We start from the raw sequence: 15,222 nt of genomic DNA, 5'->3' as shown, positions 1-15,222 counted from the left end.
AGAGGAAAGAATATTATCATGGATAAAGGAAATCATTTCATATTCATAAAAGGGCTTGGTGTGGGTTGAAATACGTTCCCCAAACAGATAGTCTCAAGTCCTAAACCCCAGTCCTATGGATATTTGAAGAAGAATCTCATTTGAAAGACTCATTTGAAAGAAGAATCTTTGAAGATATCATTAGTTAAGATGGGGCCAAACTGGACTGGGGGAGGGGGGACTAACCCAGTCCAGCTGGTATTCTTATAAGAATGGGAAAGGACGCATAGAGGACAGGTGGAGGGGAGAAGGCCATTTCTAACTGAGGCAGAGACACCATGAACTGCCAGCAAGGCAATGCCAGAAGCCAGGATCCAGACATGGGATTCTTCCCCACAGACCTCAGAGGAAGCATGGCCCTGTTGACACCATATTTGGTACTTCTAGCCTCCATAGTTATGATGGAATAAATTTCTGTTGTTTTAAGCCCCCCAGCTTGTGGTACGTTGTTACAGAAGCCCTAGGGAACTAAGCCAGTTTTATTCATCAAGAACAACATCATACAACAAAGTGTATAACAACACTATAAACATTTATGCCTCTAAATACAGAGCTTCAAAGTACATGAAGCAAAAAACAAAACAAAATCCCTGATAGAACTTTAAGGAGAGGTAGACATATTCACAACTATAGTCATCATTTCAATACCCCTCTTTCAACATTTGGTAGAACAAGTAGATGGAAAGTCAGTAAGAATATAGAAAACTTGAACAACACTATCAATCAACTTGATCAAATGGACATTTATAGAGGAACCCACTCAGCAACAGCAGAATATGTCTTCTGTTCGAGTGCACATGGAACACTGGAATATTTACCAAGATGAGCAATATTATGGGCCATAACATAATACATTTGAACAGATTGAAGTCATGCAAAGTATGTTCCCTAACTACAGTGGGATTAAGTTAGAAATCACTACAGAAATGCCTTGAAATGAGAGCATATTATGTGTTCAGAGAACAACAAAGAGGCCATTGTGGTTGAATTGTGTAAGCAGAAAGAAGAGTGGATGGAAGTGAAATTAGAGAATTAGCCAAATGTCAGATGATGAAAGGCTAAGAACATAGAGTTGGGAACCCATTAAAAAGTTATAGACAATGGATGTCATGACCTGAAAGATTTTTACTGGATTAATAGAATGCAGGGCAGCAAGGGAGAAGTACAAAGGACATTGAGCAAAGCTATTGCAATGATCCACTGATAGGATGGTGGCCCAGACGAGGCTGGTAAAGACAGAGTGATAAGACATGGTTAGATTTAGAATATATTGTGAAATTAAGGCTGTGGATCATATGATGGATCATATTGGGGTACGAAAGACAAGAATCAAGACTGACTCCATGATTTTTTGTCTAGGTAAACTAGAAAAACTGATTGCCATTTTCTGAAATGAGGAAGATTACAAGAAGAAGTTGGCGGTTAATATGCCTATTGAGATATCCAACTGATATTCTTCTCTGGTGTTCAAAGAACTGGCCCTGGCAGAAGATATTAATTTGATATTTATAGCCATGGTATTGGATGAGATCACCCAGAGGAGACAGAAAGAGCCCTGAGGTATCCTGATATTTAGAGGTTTGACAAATGAAGAAAAAAATATAGGAGAATGGGAAAAAGCAATTAGATGGGAGACCAGAGAGATCCATCTCTTGGGAGCCAAGTGAAGACGGTGTTTCAAGAAGGAAGTAATTAACAACTCTGTCAAATCTTGCCAGAGGGTTGGCTGCTGGATTTAGAACCATGGAGTTAATTTGTGCCCTGGACACCAGTCATTTGGGTGGGGCATAAGGATGATTGAATTGGGCTCAAGAAGGGTAAGAAGATCTAGAGAGAGAAGGGATGACTCTTTAGAAGACATTTGCTATAAAGGGAGCAGAGATATTGAGCAGTAGCTGAAGAGGGGATATGAGGTGATAGGGGATTAGAAATAACCAAAGTTTGCCTTTGGATGATGGAATTAGAGGAGGGTTATTTTTCTCCTTATTTGTATTTGTCTGTACCTTCAAAATTCCTACAATTAACATATATTAGACAAAAGAAAAATAATGTGAATAATTTCTCCTTCCACATTTATCAGTCTTCCTGGCCCTTGTCAATTATATCTGTTAGAGAGAGAACTATTGGAAAGCAAGTTTCTTTTTTTTTTTAATAATTCAGGCTACAGCAACAAGATTCAAGTTGTAGAACCTCCATGGTATGAGTGGAAAATTTGGGAGTCTGGGCTCAGCCTCATCATGCCCTAGGCTGTAACCTTCATTGTGGTTGCCACCCAAGAAGCACTTTCAATGTCTGGGAAGCTTTCCATTTGATGATTCAACTTTCTTACCATTATTTCAGAAGGGAAAATGGCTTTAATTCCAAGAAATTTTCCTTTTCATACTATACATTAAAAATTGTGGTCTTAAGTTCTTTACATATTTCTCTTACTAAATCTGCTTATTTTTAGTTAGGATCTTCGCGCAAACAAATTAAGCATCCAGGCAGGTATAAATGCGTATATAAGGCTGTTTGCACAGTAATGGAGCACACAGTAAACTAGAGAGCATAAACCTTTCAAAAATGAGTGGCAACCACTGGATCCACATGATGTTTGTTCTGTGGGAATGCAGGCTTGTGCTCTCAGGTCTTACAATTAAAACAAAAGACAACTACAAAAAAACAGGTAAGTGTATCTTTTGTATTGCTAAACTAATTCTTAAACGGTGGCTCAGTGGCAGAATTCTTACCGCCCGTGCCAGAGACCCAGCTTTGATTTCCGGTGCCTGCCCATGCAAAAATATATATATATATATATATATATATATTTTTAAAAGGCTTTGTTTGGTATGTCCACATTCTTGTCTTCTTCGAAGATGTTTTCTGGATTTTTTCCTCTCCTCTGGATGGGCTATCATTGCCTGTTTCTTTGTTTGTCTTATACACTTTTCTTGCACACTGTAGTTTGTAATATTTAGAAATGCTAACTCGGAGGTTTATTCCCTGAGATGTCTGTTTCTTGATTTTGAAACCAGCTGTTGATAAGACAAAGACTTTTTTGAGCTCCAATGGTCCTGTCAGAAAGGTTTGCCCAAGCAAGTGCAGTGTGCAGGGTTTTCCCTCCTCTCTGGGCCTCTGTCTTGTCTTGGGCTTTGGCTTGTTATTTGTTTTAGAGTTTCCCTGTTTACTGAAGTTGATTGTCTCCTCTGCCTTCTAGGACATAGATCTCCCTCTTCCTGGCTTTTGAATTCAGCAGGTCTTTGCTCCAGGCCGTCTACTTCTCTAGTCTTTTACGCTTCTTTCTTTGTATCCCGCTGCTTTTGCATGGAGGGCAAAGTTCTGGGAAGAGGAAACACTGGAGAAGACGTTCCCATGTCAGTCTTTTCCAGCTCAGACAGGGCCAGGGACCCATGAATTGGGCGCAGACAAGCTCCAAAGTGAGCTAGAGATGGGATGAGGGAAAGTACTAATTGCTTTTCAAGTGGCTCCCCAAAGATGGACTTTCCTGACCTGTCCATCAAATGCACACAGTCTGGAGGAAGTACAGTAGTCTGGAGGAAGTACAGCACCTTTAAATCTCTACCCCCACAGCCCCTGTATGGGGAGTTTAAAACAGTGGCTACCTTTTTCCAGGCAGGTTGATTAACAGCTGCACTTAGAGATGGTCCCCCACTGATCCAAATTCACTAATCAAAAGCCCTGATCAGTGATCAGCCGTGCCTACCCCTGGTCTTGGGGAAGAGGATTTTCATGTCCCTTTGTGTCATCAGCAAACTAGCTGGGCACTCGGCCCTGTGGTGGCTTTTGGTATGGGTTAGGCACCAGTAGCCACTTTGCAGAGAGAACAATTTATTGTTCTTTACCGTAATTTATTAACCTCTTCCTCCCACTCTTGCCTAGATACTGTACAGAGTTCTTCTGGCCTTTGAAGTTTCAAAGTAGCTGTTTCAGGCAGTTTTTACCTGTTTAATATTTGCTTTGGATGAAAAACTGTGTCCTGGAATTCCCTACTCTGCCATCTTCCTGTAACCCACTGTGACAAGGCTTTTTTCCTGAGCAAAAATTGGTGTTTGAAGTTGTAAAATGATTCATTTAAAAGATGAAGGCAGGATGCTTGCTTCTGCCCCCTAAGAAGATTTCTGAGCATTTATTGAAGAATGTAAGAGTGAACACAGTCCAGAGAAGACATTTTCTGGGTCTAAGGTAAAAGCATTTCAGGAGTTTTAAGAAGGAGTGAATTTCTAGGTCTTGGCAAACCTGGAACTGGGGGTTGGTGGATAAACAGCAGACACTTGACTGGAACACTGGTGCTTGGAACTGGTGCTTGAATCAGAGTGAAATGGCGATCCACCTAACAAATAAGAGTTTCTTCTCTCTACCTGCCTACTTTCCATCCAAATGCTCTCCTAAATTCCTTTATTCAGTCAATACTACTTGTAACAGCTACTGCTGACATGGTGGGGATGTGGGAATAAACAAGACCAACAAAATCTCTGCTCCCATGCAGTTTACATCATGCTGTCAAGAGAGGCATAAAGAAGCAAGTCGGGGCATAACCTGTGTGGGTGAGGGAGGGGTTAAGCCATGGTATGTGTATTTTGACCTATGTGCAATGGGAAGCAAAGGAGATGATATGATCTTATTTATGTTTTTAGAAAACCATTCGGGTTATAGTGTGAAAAACAACTATTGGGAGAGGAGGCAGGAGACTATGGAGAGGCTCAGTGTTAGAGGGGGATGAGTGTAACTTTTTACAAGTAATTTAGCTTCTCTGCTCATTTTATGGGCTAGCTGTGAGGACTGAACTTGTTCAGTGCTTAGAACCGTGACTTGGGATAAATTTGTTCACACTTGGGTAAAAAGGGTAGAACCTGAATCTGTTTTGGAGGTAATGGCATTGGATGTGTTAACATTTTGACATTGAGCATGTGAAGATTAATAACTTTGATGTATTTGGCTAATGACACCTTCAATGATTATTATTACTCCTTTGGATAAAAGGTCAGTTATAAAACAGCAGGATCAATCAGTCGTACAATTAGAAAATTTTAAATCTAGAAAAGACCTCAGAGCAAACCCAGTTGAGTGTTTTGGAGAAGTGCTGTGCAGAGCTCCAAGGATTGTTAGAGCTCCCTCAACAGTGAAGTCTGCAAAGGGAGAAGGCTTTCCCAAGACCACCCATGTGTGTGGAGAGCAATGCCCTTCTCCTAGTAGCCATTTTTGACAAGTATTACGTTCTTTGAAACAGGAAGAAAAAGAAATGGAGCCCTTCTATTGCTCATTTACTGATCCACTAATGAAGCTTAAAATAAATGACTAAACTCACTCCCAAGTAAGCAATTGAATTACTCTAAATTTTATTTTTCTATGTTTTATAAATTTTAATAGCCAACTTCAGTATTAACCACCTCTGTTCTTAATATGCTTTTTCTCATCCCTTACCATCGAGTATTTTGGTGAATCTTCCCTTTTGGTTAGATTCCAGCCTGAAACAATGTATCTGAACTCTGTCTTCTTTAACTCCTCCCAAACTTACATATCTTTGATATCCATTTCTTATGAAGAATGTAGCTCTTTGACTCTCTCCTAGCTGGTGTTTCCAGGTTCTACCCTTTCCACATCCAAAAGGGTCCACAGAGATTTTGCAAACAAAGACTCTTCTTTTAAGGCAAAACTTAGTTGCCAGCATAAAAATCTAACACTTTGTACTTACTTACTATACAGGCTTGGGTGGGTGCATAGCTGACCAAATTCTAGGGCTCACATCTAAACCAAAGGTAATGCATAATTAAATGACACCATCCCACGGACACCCAGGTTGTCATTATTATCCTGGGCACTCAATTTAGTGAGTCAAGCTCACAGGTAGACCTTTGACTCACAGCGTCAGACAATAGTTGTGCTCCTGCCTCTGGGTGGCTCATCTAGCTGGAAGGAAGGCCTCACCAGTAGCATGGTAGGTGAGGAGGGCAGGTGTGATTCTTTGCAGGGAGGGTGCTGACAAGGACAGGGACAAACAGGATTGGATCACAGGGCTCTCCAGAAGCTCTAGGAATTAGAGAACACATCAGGAAACCAACACAGAAGGATGACTCTCTGTGCTCTGTTACATACTGATAGTCAGAGAAAGAGTGGTTGGGACTCAGTTAAATAAGGAGGTCCCTGTACCCTGCACCAGGATCACTTGACCTATGGCAGCAAAATCAATTCTAATTCCATGCCCTGGGACAGGATCCTGAGATACAGTGTTTGGTAAGAACTGCCTCATGTATGAAGGTGGTTGGCCCTGAAAGTTGATGACGTCCATTTGGGTGGCGGAGCAATACTGGGGAAGGTTGAATCTGACAAGTTGGAAGAGTTTGTGCATATCCAAAAAGAAAGAAGGGGGAGCTAACTTATTTTTTGTAGAGGTAGTTTGGGGAATTAGAAAGAAAATACCAAATGAGTGTATGAAATGAGGAATCCAGTATTACTTCAAGCAAATTATTATGATTTTTAAATAATTTAGGTCCTAGATTCTAAGTAAATTATTGTTAAATTATGAAGGCATCTGCTTGTGAGTGAGTGTGTAGTCTTATATCCTTGCTGATTTATGGTATTATTGTACAATGTATTTGTGGAGCTAGTCTAGGAAATTTTCAGTTATGACACAAGCTATCTTCATATTTTGTCATGAAACCTCATCCTTATAATTGCATGTGCTAGTGTATATACAAAATTCCATGCATGTAAACTAAACAAATATGGATTTTACATCTTTATTTCAGAACATGGTTATCAGAGGCAAAAGGCAGATCAGTAGACACAACTAATAGTCTCTCAGTCCACATCACCAGGACATTCAAGGCACTTTGGTTTTGCTTTAATGTGGCCAAGTCTAGCCACATCATCTGGACACATTTTGAAGGCAAACTCAAAGCTAAAGATAGGTGAGCAGGTGCTAGAAGCAATGTGGGAAGGGTGAGGTTCAAAATGCAGTTTGCCTTCCCATGTCACAGAAGCAGATAATCCAGTTTCAGGTTCAGTTATGCCTTCTTTCAAAAGGAAATTTTTTATAATTATGGCATTCAAATGAAACATCACCGAAATCGGATGACTACAGGGAAAGAAAGGAAGAGAAACAAAAGCAATGCATGCTGCTATTTATTTACAGCTCTTGGGATAATAATTACGAGTGGACTAAAAATGACTCACTCTCAACTAAGTTATTAAATTATCCCCAAACTTTGTTTTTCTAAATATTTTCCTTGTTTTGCTCTCATCAAGTGCATATGGTTGAAGATTATAAACTTTTTGTTTGATAAAGTGATACCATAAAAGATGATCTGCATGTCTTCTTTTTCCATTTGACCTCAAACATCTAAAACCTTGTTAATTTAGGTTAAACTATCTTGTGATTACAGCAATCATTAGCCATGTTTATTATTGCCATTGTTATTTAAGAATCTGGGAACCACTGTTTGAAGTCAGCCAAGGCAGCTCGTTTTTTATCCTATGGCCTCTTCTAGAATTGCTCTGTCATATTCATGACTTCCTTCCAGATTTTGCTACCATGGAAAGTGCCACATATGTCATGTCATTTGTGAAATGCCAAAATAATCATGTAATCAATCCACAAGAATAGTTATTAGTGAAAGCTATTTTCCCCATAGAGTTGCACATTGCCAATTATTCCCAGGTCTAATGTCATTTTGTAAGGACTATCATTTGATATATTGCTATGTTAATAAAGACTCGATAATTTCAATCTTTATTCTCAAATTAATCATAATTTCCATAATCCTTACATCAGACTTTTTACATTGTTTAGTTTTTTTCCCATATAGCTCACTATTATTAACAGTTGTATTAGAGTCATAGAGTTGGTAAAATTCATGAAAAACATTCTTATACTATTAACTATTGTCCTTTCTCTAAAATAGGGTTCACTGTGTTGTATGGTCCTACAATTTTTATGCTTCAATTTTTAGTCTAGTAATATATACATCCTAATATAAAGTTTCCCCTTTTAATCATGTTCTCCTCTGCAATAAATGCTATTGACTACATTCACCATAAGGTTCTACCATTACTACCATCTGTTTTCATACCTTTACCATGAGCCCATATGGAAAATCTGTTCAAGTTAAGCATCAACTCCTCATTCTCTAATCCCTATCTGTCTCCTGGTAACCTGTGTCCTAGATACTAACTCCATGAGTTTTCCATTTATAATTAGTTCATAACAGTGAAATCAGATATAATTTGTCCTTTTGAGCCTGACTTATTTCCATCAACTAGTGTCCTCCAGGTTCATCTATGTTGCTACATGTATCGGTATTTCATTCCTTTTTATAGCTAAATAATATTCAATTGCATGTATGTACCACACTTTATTTATCCATTCATTGGTTGATGGACACTTGGACTGCTTCCATTTTTGGCAATTGTGAATAATTCTGCTAGGAATATCAGAGTGCAGAAATCTGTTCAAATCCCTGCGTTAATTTCTTCTGGAAATATACCCAGTGGAGGGATTGCTGGATCGTATAGTGATTCTGTACTTAGCTGCCTGAGGAACTGCAAACCGTCTTCCACAGTGACTGCACCATGGATGCAGTGTTCCCATTTCTCCACATACTGTCCTACACTTGTAGTTTTCTGGTTTTTTTAATTGTGGCCATCTAGTAGGTGTGAAATGCCATCTTATTGCAGTTTTACCTGCATTTCCCTAATACTTAATTTCCTAATAGCTAATTAGGAAATTTCCCTAATAGTTGGGCATTTTTTCATGTGCTTTTTAGCCTTTTGTATATCATCTTTGGAGAAATATCTAGACACATTTTTTGCCTATTTTTTTAATTGGGTTGTTTGTCACTTCAAGGTTGAGTTGTAAGTTTTCTTTATATATTCTGGACGTTAAACCCTTGCAGAGTATGTGGTTTCCAGATATTTTCTCCCATTGAATAGCTTGTCTTTTCACTTTCTTTACAAAGTCCTTAGCACAAAAGCTTTTAATTTTGAAGAAGTCCCATTTGTCTATTTTTTCTTTCATTGCTTATGCTTTAGATATAGTCTAAGAAACTGTTGTCTACCACATGATCTTGAAGATGCTTCCCTACATTTTCTTCTAGGAGTTTTATAGCCCTGGTGCTTAAATGTTCTTGGATCTGTTTTGAATTAATTTGTATATATGGTGTGAGATAGGAATACTATTTCATTCTTTTGCATATGGATATACAGGTCTCCTAGCATCTTTTGTTGAAAATGCTATTCTGCCCTAGTTGAGTGCACTTGGCAGCCCTGTCAAATATCTGTTGGCCATGGATGTGAAGGTCTATTTCTGAACTCTCAGTTTGATTCTGTTGGCCTACATAGCTATCCTTATTCCAGTACCATGCTGTTTTAAACACTGTTAGTTCTGTAGTATGCTTTAAAGTCAGGAAGTATAATTTCCCCAACTTCATTCTTCTTTTTCAAGTTTTTTTTTTTGGCTATTCAGGGCCCCTTACCCTTCCAAATAAACTTGATTATTGGCTTTTCCATTTCTGTAAAGTAGGCTGTTGGAATTTTTATTGGGATTGCATTCAATCTGTGAATAAAATTCAATAGAATTGACATCAACAATATTTCACCTTCTGATCCATGAACATGGAGTGTCCGTCCATTTATTTAGGTCTTCTTTGATATCTTAGCAATGTTTTGTAGTTTTCTGTGTGCAAGTTTTTTACATTCTTAGTTACATTTATTTTTAGATATTTGATTATTTTGGCGGCTATTGTGAATGGATTTTTTTTCTTTTTTTCTCCCCAGGTTGCTCATTATTACTTTATAGAAACTTTACTGATTTATGTATTTTGATCTTTTATGCTGCCACTTTTCTGAAATCATTTAAAAGCTCTAGTCGTTTGTTGTAGATTTCTCCATTCTTTCTCTATATAGGATTATATCACCGGCAAATAGTGAAATTTTTGCTTCTTCCTTTCCAATTTAGATGCCTTTTATTTCTTTTTCTTGCCTAACTGCTTTTTTTTTTGTGCACTTCTAGTACAGGGCTAAATAACAGTAGTGACAGTGGACATTGTTTTCTTCTTCCAGATCTTAGAGGGAAGGCTTTAAGTCTTTCGCTATTGTGTGCAGTGTTAGCTGTTGGTTTTTCATATATTCGCTTTATCATGCTGAGGAAGTTTCCTTCTATTCCTAGTGTTCTGAGTGTTTTTATCAGGAGGTGATGCTGAATTTTTTCAAATGCATTTTCTGCCCCAATCAATAAGGTCAAGTTGTATTTCTTCTCCAATTTGTTAATGTGATATATTACATTAACTGATTTTCCTATGTTCTTACCACCCTTGCATACTTGAGAGAAAATCTACTTGATCATCGTTTATGGTTCTTTTAATGTGCTGTTGGATTGGGTTTGTAGTATTTTGTTGAGGATTTTTGTGCTAGAGAAATTGGTCTGTAATTTTTTAGTGTAAAAATGAAAATTATTAGCAAGGATAACTAAAAGCATAAAAAGAAAAATGAGAAAAAAAAAGATATGACATATAAATACCTAAAGTTAAAATGGCTGAAGTAAGTACTGCCTTCATAGTAATAACATCTAAAGTTCATAGGTTAAATTCCCCAGTCAGAAGATACAGATTGGCAGAATTGATAAAAAGTATGAACCAACTGTTTTCAGTTTACAAAAGACTCAGACCCCAAAACATAAATAAGTTGAAAATTAAAAGTTGGAAAAAGATATCCCATGCAAACTTTAAACAGAAAAGAGCTGGGGTAGCTATACTAATATAGGATAAAATAGATTTTAAATGTAAAACTGTTATAAGAGACAAAAAAAAGGGCACTATATGTTAATAAGGAGGAATCTACAAAGAAGAAATAACAATCAAAAATATTTACGCATCTAAACATGATGTCCCAAAATACATGAGGCATACACTGGCAAAATGAAGGGACAAATAGACATCTCTACAATAATAGCTGGAGACTTCAATATGCCATCTCATCTATAAGAATAGAACAATATGTCATGTTCTATCCTTAGATAGAACATCAAAACAGAGGATCAATAAAGAAACAGAATAATATAATAAATGAACGGAACCTAACAGACATGTACAGAACATCACACCACAAAACAGCAGGATATATATTCTTCTCAAGTGCTCATTGATTATTCTCCAGGATAGTCCACATGTTGGGTTGTAAAATAGGTCGCAATAAATTTTAAAATATTGAAATTATACAAAGTACTTTTTCTGGTCATAATGGAATGAAGCTGGAAATCAATAGCAGGCAGAGAAATGGAAAATTTATAAATACATAAAAGTTAAGTAATACATATTTAACAATCAGTGTTAAGGGATTATTATAAGAGAAATTTGTAAATATCTTGAGACAAACAAAAATGAGAAGACAACATATCAAAACTTAAGCAATGCAGCAAAAGCTGTGCTGAGAGGCAAGTTTATAGCCCTAAATGCCTACATTAAAAAATAAGAAAGAGGGCAGGCCACAGTGGCTCAGCAGGCAGAGTTCTCACATGCCATACCAGAGACCTGGGTTTGATTACCAGAGCCTGCTCATGTGTAAAAAAAAAAAAAAAGAAAGAGTTAAAAATCAAAGCCCTAACTTCATACCTGTAGGAATTAGAAAAAGAATAGCAAACTCATCCCAAAGCAAGCAGAAGTAAAGTAATAACAAAGATTAAAGCAGAAATACATGAAATGAGAATAGAAAAACAATAGAGTGAATTAACAAAACCAAAAGTTAGTTCTTTGAGATCAATCAAGTTGATAATCACTTACTTAGACTGAAAAGAAAAAATAGAGAAGATGCAAATAAATAAAATCAGAAATGAGAGAGGGCATTACTACTGATGCCACAGAAATAAAATTGGTCACAAGAGGATGCTATGAGCAACTGTATGCTCACAAGTTTAACAACTTAGATGCAATGGACAAATTCCTGGAAACACACAAACACCTTACATTGAGTCTAGAAGAAATAGAAGACGCCAATAGACCAGTCTATTGTAAAGACATTGCAATCAGCCATCAAAACCTCCCAACAAAGAAAAGGTCAGGGACAAGATGGCTTCATAGGGAAATTCTACCAATCATTCCATGAAGAATTAATACCAGTTCTTCTCAAACTCTTTCAAAACAATCGAAGAGGAGGGAACACTACCTAACTCATTCTATGAGGGCAATATCACCCTAATGCCAAAGTTAGATAAAGATACATTGTTAATTTTACTGGACTTACACTGTCTAAAAGAGGAAAATGGTGCTAACACACAATTACAACAGGTTATCTGTTAACTCATTTTAAATTTGTAGTGCCTAAAACATGTGGGATTACAAATAACAGACTGATAAATTTTGATGGAGATACAAGAAGGAAGGCCAGAGAAATGCCACAGGACCTATGAGAGCCACCCACAGTCACTCAACCTGCATTCCCATTGCACTTATGGGGCTGGGAACTCTTGGGCAATGGCAGTAGGACATCAAACAAACAGACAAGAATCTGACCTCGGGAGACTGCTGAAAATAATCAGGAGGCCACTAAGGGAAGGTTCAGAGAGAAATGAAAGCAACTCTTTTTCCTTCTTAGCAATATCCTGAAAACCTCTGACCTGCTCTCCTAGTACTTTAGTAAGTCTCAATCTGTTAGGAACTACAGTGGAAACTTTCAATCTAAATCAATTGTCTGATAATGATATCAGTCCTCTCAATAAGTAGAAACAGCCAAACTGCCCTTATCACTAAACTATTACTTTCATTAATATAATAGTTTTTGTTAGTACAATACTACGTGCTAATGCATCATGGAGCGAGAGCAATACCTCAGCCATATCTATCATATGGAGGAAAAATGATATTCCATTCCATGTGCCTGGAAAGAATCAGGTACTCCATTTTCTAAATGGTTTTGAGCTTAGATAATAATTTACAGGAAGCTAATGTGTACTCAGGTTAGAGTTGAGAGCTCATTCTGTAACACTGAAGTGTTTTTTTAAGATATCAGTGAGGTTGACTCATTTTAAGATAAACCACAAGTCCAAGCCAGCCGGTATAGCAAATGTTTCATAAAAGGAAATGTATTCCCAGCATCACATAAAAGCTGCTGCTGATGAGACCAATTTAGGCAATTTTTAAAAGGCAGGTACTACTTTCCAGTTCTTTAGTTCATTTTTGTTCATTGTAAATCCTAAGTAGTCAGAGTGAAGGAACCACTGACTGGAGGTCAATGGAGGCAGAGGCTGGAGGGTGGTTTTAGAGCCTGCTCTTATCATTCTCACTGTCCTCTTTTCATCCTTGTCTTTGTTATGTCTGATCAAAGACTGCAACTAGCTGAGATCACAGAGGTGCCACCTGCCTCTATGCTGAGAATCCTGATTTCTAGGCATCTGCCTTCTTTATCTTAAAGTCATTCTGATCATAAATAAAGGAGTGAAAGGAAGTAAGAAGAAAGAATATGGTAAAGACAATAAAAATGGCATAGTTCTGCCCAGAAGAAGCAAAGACAAAGGAAATTAGATTTCTGGATGTCTCTCTGATTTTTCACTCATATAACTAAAATGGGAGAAGAATTGGGTATGTCACTAAAAATATTTTCTAATTATATGTCAAGAACTTGATAATTCTGACCTGAAAAGTACAAAATAGCTTGTGTTTTAGTTTGCTTCATGGGCCGTATTAATTCCTTAGAATGATCAGCGTCACCCAGGCTCCCTTAGCCAATCAGCTTTTAAGATCCAGCTCCTATCTTCCTTCTTAGGCAGAGTTCCTTCATCACTTAATCCCTTTGTCTCCCTGCCATGCTTTGGTACTTTTAATAGACTACATCAGTAATTCATCTACGTGCCTGCTTATCTCCCAACCTTACTGACATCTCTTTAAGGACGGAATACCTAACTTCCATATCATTCATAATCCTTACCACAGTTTCTTGCACCTGTATCATCATCACTGCAGTAATGAAATAAAGCTAAGTGTTTTCATGAATAATCTCAACTCAACCTTAGAACAATCTTGCAAGGAAACTGACATGCAGAGAAGTTAAGAAACTTACCCAAGGTCAAGCATTAGTAAATGAATAGTCTCCATTTATTCAATAAGTGTCCACAGATCAACGATTCCACGTGTTTGCCACTTAACAGTGTTCTTAAAATGTTTGGCTGGCACATGGGGGGAAATGGGCTTCAGGGGACTGAGGGAACCAATCTGGGCAAGTTGAAACCCATCTCTCAACACATCTGTGGCTATTCACGGCTCAACAGCATAGCATGACACATGTTTGGAAAGCTCTGCTCTGAAGGACCTGATACGCATGTAAGACAGTGATCTCCATGTGGAGGTGGATAGAAAAATGAATGAGCCCTGATCCCTGCTTTTCAAGAGTAAGGATTGGGAGATGATGAGTAATGTAAGCGCACAGATACTTACAACCCGAGGCCAGGATGGAAACAATGACCAAAGGAGAACAGAGGAAGCTTAATGCAGGTGATAGGATTACAGTTATAGAATCTCTCAGAAACATTTGGCAAGTGTCTATCAGCCATTAAGAATGCAGTTCCAGTCTCTAAGGAAGTAACGGACAGACCAAAAAGGCAATCACACCAAAAACCACCTTGTTATAAGAAGGTAGTGGTTGCAAGGATGGGGGTACACACAGGGCCATGAGAAAGCACCACAGAGTTGAGCATCAAAGAAGTAGAATTTTAGTAATCAGAAATCTGGAGTATGCGAAGGAGGTTGATCTATATGTGAGGCATAACATAAGTAAAAGGAATGAAAAGTTATCATAGTTAGATGCTGCTGGAGAAATATGTAGTAGAAATACCAATGGAACCTAGCCAGTGGTAAGTGTGGCCCTGACCTTGGAGAAAAGCTGAGGCCTAAGTACATTTGTGCGTAGTGAATATGATATTTGCAAAAGCCATCCACAATGAAAGAAGGAAAGGTAATGCAAAGCCTTAGCTAGGGTGAGGAATAGGGCTCTAGGTTTAGCAAATAAAACTACAGTATTGGATACCCAGTTAAAAATGAATATCAGATAAACAACAATTTTTTTTTTAGCATATCCCATGCAATGTATGGGACATACATATTCTAAAATATCTATTGGTTGTTTATCTGAAATTCAAATTTAACTAGGTGTCTTGTCTTTTCTCGGGCAATTCTAGTGGGAGAGATGGGATTCAGTGGCCCA

At 37.8% G+C, this 15,222-nt stretch overlaps 1 long non-coding RNA gene across 1 annotated transcript in view; it reads left to right on the top strand.

The window, feature by feature from the left end:
* The window catches only part of LOC143688660 (uncharacterized), a 35,625-nt gene that overhangs the window by 10,432 nt on the left and 9,971 nt on the right, over positions 1–15,222 (top strand). Inside the window, exon 3 of the long non-coding RNA XR_013178211.1 lies at positions 1,399–5,350. This is a non-coding gene — a long non-coding RNA (uncharacterized LOC143688660). The remainder of the gene's footprint in view (positions 1–1,398; positions 5,351–15,222) is intronic.

This window comes from Tamandua tetradactyla, chromosome 6 (genome assembly GCF_023851605.1).
Source record: "Tamandua tetradactyla isolate mTamTet1 chromosome 6, mTamTet1.pri, whole genome shotgun sequence".
Lineage (NCBI taxonomy): Eukaryota > Metazoa > Chordata > Mammalia > Pilosa > Myrmecophagidae > Tamandua > Tamandua tetradactyla.
This window is presented reverse-complemented; position numbering and strand designations above follow the sequence as displayed.